Raw genomic sequence first — 11,032 nt, 5'->3', positions numbered from 1 at the left:
TCATGGCTCCCTAGCCAATGAGATGACCTTATGGGTGCTTGGTTATTTTCCTCCTCCTGGCAAGGTATTTTATTACACAGTGTGTTCTGAAGTCAGTTACTTCTTTATTCCCTCCTCTTCCATATACAGAGCAGTTGCTTTCATTTTCATGAAGTGACTATCAAGTGATGGTGAGTTCAAATCAGAATTCAGGCAGTGTCATCTGGCGAGCTGGAATGAGTGGCCTTTGACAGAAAGTGCCACCCCAGTCTGTGGGAGAGTCGTCTGCCACTGGGCCAGCTTGGAACTCTTCATAGCACCATTAAAGGGCTTGGATTGTGCAGACACTAAGTTTTGGCAGTATAGTACATCCCTCTATTATACGCGTGTTTATATGTCTGGCCACAACCAATACTGCTCGAGTCCTTTAAACCAAGAGAAAGTAAACATACCACAAAGTAAGTGTGGAACCTATAGAACAGTGGTGAGCATTTGAAAGACAGGTGAATTTTCCTGTATTGTCTATCTTAAAGTGAGAAGATCAGAGCCTAAAATTTTGAGTCTGAGCTAATTGGTAGTAATATGCCTCTCATTTAAAATAATCTGAAATTATACTTATGTGAAGTTCTTCAAGTTGCCAAGTCCAGATGCAGGTAAGACCTGTCTGGAAGTTCCTGTTCCATATTCCTGTTTCATTCCATATTTGGCTGAATCTGAGCAGTCTGAAGGTTGACTTGTAATGTGGCAGCACCGTGGTGAAATGTGGCTGGATCTTGGTTCCTGAGACCTCTGCTATTGTTCTGTTTCTTCTGTGCTAGCTCTCCAGTTGGCATCACTCAGCAGAATTAGTGATCTGGGAGAAGAGAGGTCTTTTGTGTAGAAGACCATTTGATACACTTCGATTTTACCCTTTTTGCTCTCATGGATTGATCCAAATGCTTCGCTAGAAGCAGGCATGCCTTCTGCACTGATTTTGAATTTTCATAATTTAGATATGATGCAATGTGTTCCTTTTTATTCAGTGTTTGTGGGCAACCCAAGCCCAATGAGCATTGCTTACTGCAGCAACCATCCAATCCTCAAGACACTCTTCCTCCTTTGAGGAGGCATGCTGGATACCCCTTATTTTGTCACATTCTTTTTACTTCCTGTTGAAAATCAGAAGCTTATTGTTTGTGTCAGAGTAAGACAACTGGCTGGGGGTGAAAAGAAGACAGGTGAAGCTGGCAGAGAAACTATGAAAAGATGTTCCCAAACTTATTTGTCTTATCATCCTCTTTTCAGAAAAAATAATTTAAAATAAACCCCACAAAACCTCACCAGCACCCTCCTGGAAACCTATCTTCTACATGGAAACAAACAGAAAGTACCATCCAATTATACCTACCTCAGACACTGCTGGCCTCCTGAATACTTCTCGTACCTCCCCAAGGAGAGGGTGCTAATGCTCACCATAAGAAACAATGACTTGGGGCCGGGCGGTGGCGCTGGAGGTAAGGTGCCTGCCTTACCTGCGCTAGCCTAGGAGACGGACCGCGGTTCGATCCCCCGGCGTCCCATATGGTCCCCCAAGCCAGGAGCGACTTCTGAGCACATAGCCAGGAGTAACCCCTGAGCGTTACCGGGTGTGGCCCAAAAACCAAAAAAAAAAAAAAAAAAAAAAAAAAAAAAAAAAAAAAAAAAAAGAAACAATGACTTGAGTCTCCCTACTCTCCTCTCTCCCTTTTCCCCTCTGCTTCTCCTTTCTCCATCCTCCCCTTTCCCTTCCTCCCTCCTCTTTTCCTTTTCTCCCCTCCTTCCTTCCCTCATTTCACCTTCCTCCCCTTCTTCTCTCTCCCTACCTCCTTTCTCCTCTTCTTCCTACCCTCTTCCCTCCATCTTGGCCTCCCCCTTCCTCCCTCCTTTTGACTCCTAGAAAAGAAAAAAAAATAAAGAAAAGAATTTTTTCTTTTTTCAAGATAAAGAAAGAAAAAAAAAAGAAACAATGATTTGATCAATGACCTCTGAGGTCCCTCAGCATATTGCAAAGGAGCCACAGGGAAAATTTTATAAATGAGGAACCGTGGGAGGAGTTATGGGGGCCAACCAGTAGGACAGGGTGACCAGAGCTGGATAAACACTGGATTAGAACACAGTTCTCCCATCCAAGTACTAACCAGGCCCAACCCTGCTTAGCTTCCGAGATCAGATGAGATCCAGCGCTTTCAGGGTGGTATGGCCATAGACTCTCAGTTCTTAATCCATTAGGCATCAAGACCGACCTTCTACCCCAATGAACCGGTACTCAGAACCCAAGCGAAGGGACACCCACTCCGACCCACACCTCGTCCCCACAAGAAAATACAACCAACACCCCTGCTGACTCATGCTGTGTGGCCCTCCTTATTACCTCTCCCTAACGGACTGTTGTTCGTTACCAGACTTAGTGCCAGGGCAGAAGGGAAAAAAAAAAAAACACACAAAACCTTGGACATTTATATATATATGTATATGTATATGTATATATATTACCTTCATTTATTATTGTTATTATTATTTTTATTTACCTAGCTATTTTGGTCGATTTCTCTGTTTGGATGTGATTATTGAAATCGTTGTCCCCAGATATCCTTATTTATTTATTTACTTTTTTTCTTTTCTCTCTTCCTTTTCTTTCGAGAGGGGCTACGCCATGTTTCTTATTTCAAGACCACAGCGTGTTTTTTTTTTGTTTGTTTGTTTGTTTTGTTTTTTGTTTGTTTTTTGTTTTTGTTTGTTTTGTTTTATTTTGTTTATCTGTCTTTTGTGGTGCTTATCGATATAGCTGGAGTCCTCACTGGATATTTGACACTTCTTTTGGTACTGGTGGAGTGTTTCACATTCTTTCCCTCACTCATTTCCCAAATCGATGATGAGAACCTCTAGAAGGATTCTGCCCATCTTCGGGGTATTAGACTTTTACCCCCAGTTTATATATTTTCACCTTTTCAGGCAAAACCACACAACTTGAACTAGCTAGCCCTGCCCCCACTTAGAGGGGGAAATCAGGGAGGCATCAAGACCAAACTGATGCAAGACTACTAAGTAGTAGGTTAGATACAGAGGGGACCACATATTCTAGACGCCCTGGGGGAGAGGGAAGAGGAAATGGGAGGTAGGACAAAAACGGAGGTGTAGGGAGGACAATTTAGGGATGGGAATCCCCCCTGATTTTATGTAAATATATACCTAAAATATTATTGTCAACAATATGTAAGCCACTATGATCAAAATAAAAATTACATTAAAAAAAAAAAAAAAAAAAGGATCCCCACTGCAAGTACTCTACCCAAGACCTCTCTGCCGCATATCTTTTCTCAATCTCAAGAAGGCCAGGGGTGAGATGAAAATACGCCCTGGAGCCCACACCCCACAAGAAAATCTCAAAAGACAACGGGGAAGAAAAAAAAAAAAAGACAATGGGGAAGCCTATATTTCCTTCATAAGTTTAAGACCTATGCAATACTACCACTTAATCTGTTTTTCCCCAAGTGTAAGGTAGTCTCCTGCATCACTTTGTTCTTTTAATTACTTTTTAAAATTCATCTTAAAGATTCTTTTTTTCTTTATATGTGAGCATATATATTTTTAATTTTAGTCCAGTTTCTGTTTCCTTCTCTTTCCACCCCCAAATGCACCAACAATATAATGTAGCACCATCTCTTCCTGCAAAGGCATACTAAAAAAAGGGGAAAATCTTACATATAAAAACAAGCTCTTATCTACTAGGGATAAGAACTCATACTTTTTTTACGATACAGGGGCACCTCCCACCTTGAACATATGTCATGTGGACCCAACTTAGACTCCAGGTGATTAGACACCGACTGTCTAGCCTTGAACTCTGGATCCCAGACATAGAAATAACACAGTTCTCCTTAATACTGCTCTGGCACCAACATGGGCCAGTTCTAATATGATATCCTGACAACGAGGAAACGGGAACAACTTGATCTAAGAACAGGTTGTTCTACCTCACCATCTAACTATAAGACAAAATCAGAAGACTTGTCACCCTTTGATCTGTGCAAAAGCCAAGATCGCTATCTACAGATGACTGACTGTGACAACCATGACTGAGCAGAACGTATCTTGGGAGCAACAAAAAAGCCCTAGTCTAGGCTTTGGTCTATGATCTATACAACATTCAAAATCTCTAATGCCAAAGGTCTGACTGAGACAATTGCAAGTGAACGGGTCTTCTGGAAACATAACGGAAGACTCTATCCCAGGCTCCATACTGCGATCAGTGCAATGACCAAGACCACCAACTAAAGAAGACGGATTAAAACGACAGTGAAGGAACAGAACTTCTAGAACGACAAAGAAAGTCTTCATCATAAGTTCCATTCCTGGACCCGTGCAGATACCAAGATCTCTAGATATAGAGGTCTGATTTTATCATCCATGATGGAGCTGAAGCCTTTCATACACCACAAAGGCACCAAGGGAAGAGTAAATGAACATGCAAGGAGTCTACAGTTATTCCCATGACAGTATACTTCAAAAGAGGAGAACCCTGTAGCTTTTAGACCAAGGGAATTCTCTCTCTAATGTCCCCAATATTTACTATGCCTATGCAGGGAAAAAAAAACAGCACAAAATAATATTTTTTAATTTATTTATCTATTTATTTATATTTTTGATTTCTTTGTTTGGGTTTGGATATTGAAGTTGTTGTCTCCCATTTTTGTTTCCTTTTTCCTTTTTGCACTCTGTTATGTCTTCATTTCAGGACCGTGGTTATTATGTGGTGCTTGCTTCTCTTTATTGTTGTAGTGCTCACTGGATTTTTTATTTTATTTTTTTTTATGTGAGATCTCCTTTTGTATGATTGTGGTATTTCACTTCCTTTTTCCCTTTTCTCTCTCAAACTGAGGTTGAGAGTACTCTGTCCATTTTCAGCTTATTTGATTTTTACCCCATTTTATTGCTCTTCTTTTCTTCAAACAAAACCACATAACTTGAACTATCTTGTACTGCCTCTCAATTAGAAGGGGAAAGAGTGGAGGTTATCAAGACCAAACAGTTGTATGATCACTAAATAGTAAGTTAGACACAGAGGGGACCACTTATACTAGCAGCCCGGGGTGTTGAGGGTGGGGGATATGGGATGCAAGATGGGAATGGTGGTTGAGGGAGGACAACTTTGGTGATGGGAATTCCCCTGACACATTGTTAATATGTACCTAAAATATTACTATGAAAGATATGTAAGCCACTTTGGTCAAAATAAAAATTATATCAAAAAAAAAAAAAGAACACAGTTCTCAGGTAAAAAGAAATGGATACTTGTCTTTCAGGAGAGTGAGGAGCCTGTTCTGGCTCATCTAAGGATGAGTCACAAGATTCTTTTTGTTTCTTATCTGAGTCTGTCTGCACACTATTTCTATAGTGGAATGTCTATCATGGAACTCATACTGTCATATACAAGAATTTTTTATTTTTTGGTTTTGGGCCAAATCCGGTGACACCCAGGTGTTATTCCTGGCTATATGCTCAGAAATCGCTCCTTGCTTGGGGGACCATACGGGACGCTGGGGGTGGGGGGTGTCGAACTGCAGTCCATTCTATGTTAGTGCATGCAAGGAAAATGCCCTATCGCTTGGCCACTGCTCCGGCCCCCATGTACAAGATTTTATTTCTTCCATACTTGGTGATGCATCATACCTAGCTCACAACTCCCCAAAGCTTAGGGATTTCTGAACTGTTGTAAGTGATAAAAGTAATAAAATTGCCTCTAGTAAAGTTAATAAGGCAACTTTTGGAAAGAGGATATAATTAGTTGCCAGATAAAACAAAGGAGAGGCCTTGAGTTTCCAGTTCTCACCATGTTGGGTCCCACCTCATGGATGAGGAGCAAAATGTTGAGTTCAGATGCCAAGGCCATGAGTTAATCACTCCATATAATCAGGTCTCTGATTATATTATTAAAAGGGGCTCTGGAGATCTTGCTTGTTGGGGGGAAAGCATGAGATAGATGGCATCTTGCTAGGCCCCAAGTTCCATGAGGTAAGAAACTCTTTTGCCCTCAGCCTCTGCTTCTGTTCTTCTGGCTATTAATCTGTATCCTTTAGTGTTCTCTGCAATAAATGAGTGATCAAGTAATAAAACAGTCTTCCTAGGTCTTGGATCTGTTTGGTGTTTGAATTGGAAACAAGAAGGCTTCTGGGCTTCTGGTTGGTAGCCAGCAAATGAAAAGCACAGGTTGCAGCTGGCATCTCAGGCACAGAGATTTTCTTGCAGAGACTTTCACACTGTCACACTGTAACTGAGTCTAGGAACCTAGACAGTGGCCCAGATACACTTAAAAAGATTTCTGAGGAGCCTTCTCTCATTCTTAGTACTAGTCTTATGTGAATTGTTTATGTGTGGTTATGGCATTTTGTTTTTATAAGTAAGTATGGTGGGATCTAGCTTTTATCTGTTTATGACTAGAAAGGTAGGGATGAACATAGGTCAGATTCTATAGACCAAGGGCATATTTGATTCAGTTTCTCATTTTTTAATTTTTTTTTTTTTTTGGTTTTTGGGTCACACCTGGTTTTGCTCAGGGGTTACTCCTGGCTCCATGCTCAGAAATCGCTCCTGGCAGGCTCGGGGGACCATATGGGATGCCGGGATTTGAACCACTGACCTGCATGCAAGACAAATACACTACCTCCATGCTATCTCTCCAGCCCCCTCATTTTTTAATTTTAATTTTATTGAAACAATTGTGATTTACAAAGTCCTTCATAGTTGGGTTTCAGACATACAAAGAAATAGGGCCGGCCAATCCCACCACCAATGTCCACCTCCCTCCGTAAATGTTCCCCAAGTGCATCCCATACCACCCCCTACCTCCCACTCTTCCAGTATAACAGGTCCATTTTAAGTTTAGATTATTAAAATTTGGGATCTCTTGATTCCATTGTTATGTCTTTGGTTTGAATATTTAGTTCTGTCCTTTTTTTTTAAACACAACCCATGCACCTGAGACCACTTAGCCCCTGGCCTCCCTCCTTTCATATTTGTGTTTCTCCTCTTCCACTCAGCTTCTTTCCTTCTCCTTGATACTCTGGGGCCAAGGGTGTTTGAGACAACTCCCATTTAGACCATTGCATTTCTTCATACAGTTACTGTAAATACCACATATAAGTGATATTCTGTATTTATTATTATTCTGGCTTACTTCATTTAACATAATATCTTCCAGTTCCATCCATGTAGCTGTAAATTGAAAGATTGCATCATTCATATTCCATTGTATATATGTACTACATCTTCATAACTCACTCTTCTGTTGTTGGACATTTAAGTTGATTCTAAGTCTTGGCTATTGTAGTAAGTGCTGCAATGAATAGCGGTGTGTATACATTCTTTTGGATGAACGTTTTTCTGTTGTGGGGTAGATATCCAAAAGAGGGATTTCTGGGTAATGTGGCAGCTTGATTTTGAGTTTACTGAGAATCTTCCATGCTGTTTTCCATAAGGGTTGGACCAGACAGCATTCCCACCTTTCTCACTACATCCCCGTTAACAGAGATTGTTCCCAGTATTTTGAATATATGTCATCCTCCCTGGTTGTCTTGATTTCTCATTTCTCATTGCTGTCTTGATTTGGATTTCCCTAATGATAAGTGATAATGAACATTTTTCACGTGTCTCTTGACCATCTATTGGTCTTCATCAGAGAATTGTCTGTTCATTTCCTCTCCTCGTTATTTTGATGGGAATTTTAGGTTTTATGGAGTTAATCTTTGTGAGTACTATTTTATATCCTAGATATCAAACCTTTATCTGATGTGTTGAGTGCAAAAATTTTCTACCATTCAGTTAGCTGTATATAATTTAAGCCCATGTTCTTTTGCCATACAGAAACTTTTTAGTTTGATGTAGTCCCATTTATTCAGGTTTGATGCTATAGCTCTTGCCATTGGCATCCTATCATCGAAGACTGCTTTGAGAAGGTCTAAGTCTTGATGTGTTCTGCCTATGTTTTCCTCAATGAACTTTATAGATCTGGATCTAATCTCAAGGTCTTTAATCCACTTTGAGTGACTTTTTGGTAAGGCGTGAGATATGGATCAATCTTTAATTTCTTACACGTGGTTATCCAATTGTTCCAATACCATTTGTTGAAGGGGTTGTCCTTTTTTCATTTCAAATTATTGGCTCCTTTGACAAAGATTAATTGACCATATACTTGGGAGTTTGTCACTGGATATTCTATTTTGACCTATTGGTCTGAAAGTCTGTTTTTGTTACAATACATGCTGTTTTGATGACTGTGGCTACATAGGAGAACTTCACATTAGGTAATGAGATGCCTCTCAGTTTCTTGTTTTTCTATATAGATTTGGCTATTCAAGGTCTTTTATGGTTCCACATAAACTTTATAATTGATTTTTTTCTAAGTCCTTGAAGAATGTTGCCTGAATTTGAATAGCTGGCTACTTTGCTATATTGGTTTATTGCTTCTAGGAGATTTTTTGTGGACTTTTTAGGGTTTTCTATGTATATCATCATGTCATCTGCAAATAGAGATAGTTTGACTTCCTCTTTTCTGATTTGGATTCTGTTGATTTTCTTCTCCTGTTTGATTGCTATTGCTAGGATTTCTAATACATCTTGAATAAGAGTGGAGACAAAATGAACATTTTTGCCTAGTGCCTGACCTTAGTGGAAATGCTTTCAGGTTGTTTTTTTGTTTTTGTTTTTGTTTTTTTTTTTTAACCATTAAGAATAATGTTGGCTGTGGTCTTTTTCTTTTGCTTTGTTTTGTTTTAGTTTTTGTTTTTTTGTTTGTTTGTTTTTGGTTCACACCCAGCAGCGCTCAGGGGTTACTCCTGGCTTCATGCTCAGAAATTGCTCCTGGCAGGCTCGGGGGACCACATGGGATACCGGGATTTGAACAGATGACCTTATACATGAAAGGCAAAAACGTCTTACCTCCATGCTATTTCTCAAGCCCCAGCTGTGGTCTTTTTTTATAGATGTTACTATCTTGAGGAAGATTATTTCAACATCCATTTTGCTGAGGGTTTTCACTATGAATGGATGTTGGATTTTTGTCAAATGCTTTCTTTGCATCGATTGATATAATCATGTGGTTTTTACCCTTCCTTTTACTGTATGATGTTGATTGATTTATATTGAACCATGCTTGCATCCCTGGGATGAAACCCACTTGGTCATGGTATATAATCTTTTTGATGCATTGTTGGATTCTGTTTGCTAAGATTTTGTTAAGGATTTTGCATCAATGTTCATCCATGAGATTGCTCTGTATTTTTCCTTCTTCGTACTATATCTGTCAGCTTTGGGAATGAACATGATATTAGCATCATTGAAGGTATTAGGGAGGATTCCTTTCTCTTAGACATTTTGGAAAAGTCTAAAGATCAATGGTAATAACTCTTCTCTGAATATTTGATAACATTCACTTGTAAACCCATTTAAACCTGGACTTTTATTTCTGGGGAATTTCTTAATTACTTTTTCCAATTTCCTTACTTGTGATTGGCCTGCTTAGACTTTCTACTTCCTCCTCATTCTGTACTGGGAAATTATATTTTTCCAGAAATCTGTCCATTTCTTAGGCTCACTAACTAAACAGAGTATAGTTGTTCATAATAAGCTCTCATGATGTCTTGAATTTCCTGGTGTTCTGTTGTAATCTCTCCCCTTTCATTTCTGATCCAATGATTTGAGTATTTCCCCTTTTCTCCTTGGAGTTTTACCAGTAGTTTGTCTATCTTGTTTATTTGTTTATAAAAACCAGCTCTTGGTTTCATTAATTCTTTTTAAGGATGAAAGGCCCTGTATAGCTCCTTAGTCCTAGTTCTTCTAGTTTCTCATTTAGGGTTTTTATGTCTTTGCTAATGTTCTGCCTAGTGATCTGTCCAGTGGCTATAGTATCATGTTAAAATCTCCCACTACTATCATGTTTTCATCCATACATTTATCTGGGTTTGTGAGCAAAAGCCTGACATATTTTTCTGACTCTATATTTGGTGCATAAATACTGATCAGTAAGTACTTCTTGGTCTATTGTTCCCCTGATCAATAACTAATGTCCATCCTTGTCTCTAAATACTTTCTTGAGGTTGAATGCAATTTGGTCTAAGTATGGTCCCAGCTTTTTGTTGTTGTTGTTGTTGTTGTTATTTTCCTGTAGCTTGTATGAATCTTTTCCATACTTTTACTCTAATCCTGTGTCTATCCTGAATTTTTAAGTGTGTTTTCTGCAGGTAGCAGATGTCTGGGTTTTGTTTCTTGATCTAACACGTTACTCTGTGCCTTTTGTTGGGAGAGATTAGTCAACTGACACTTAAGAATTAACTATTGACATAAAGGGCTGCAGTGCCATTACATTGTGTAGGATTATTGCTGTTACAATTGGGTATTTGGTTTATATAATTGATCTATAAGTAATTCATTAAAAGTTGGTTTGGTTAATGTGAATGTTGCAAGTTCTTTTTCCCCCCTGCCATTTGGATTACTATATGTTTTAGTGTTATTCTTTTAGGGTCTATTTATTGGCACTCTTTTTGCTTCTTGGATTTGCACAGCAGCCTCTTTCCAGAGAGTGGGAAAGATATCTGCTATTATCCCTCTCACTACTTGTCCTTCCTATAATCCGGAGATTATTTCTTTTGTCTTTGTTCATAAAGTACCTTACATTTTCTTCCATTGTTTTGTCTATTTTCTTTTTTGACTTCTTTATCATTTCTGGCTTGTAATTAGTCTTCAAGTTCATCTATGTAATTCTATACCTGTGTAATTCTGCTATTATTGGTTGCTAACATGATTTTTAGCTCCTTCAGTTCCATTTATATGGATTCTCTCATCTGCTGGAAGAGTCCTTTGAGTTGGTTAAATTGGTCATCTATAGATTGCCTAATTTTTCAGTCAAGTGACTTCTTGATTTCTGTTGCTAAAACATTAAATATTGACTTTAGGTCCTCATTTATAAGGCTCAGGCATTTTGGTGGGCTTGGAAATTTGCGAGTGCTTCTCCCTATATCCCCAATTGCAGCTGTCTTCCTTA

Source organism: Suncus etruscus, chromosome 11, assembly GCF_024139225.1.
Source record: "Suncus etruscus isolate mSunEtr1 chromosome 11, mSunEtr1.pri.cur, whole genome shotgun sequence".
In the NCBI taxonomy this organism is placed as follows: domain Eukaryota; kingdom Metazoa; phylum Chordata; class Mammalia; order Eulipotyphla; family Soricidae; genus Suncus; species Suncus etruscus.
The sequence above is the reverse complement of the archived record's forward strand: the minus strand, read 5'-3'. Positions refer to the sequence as shown.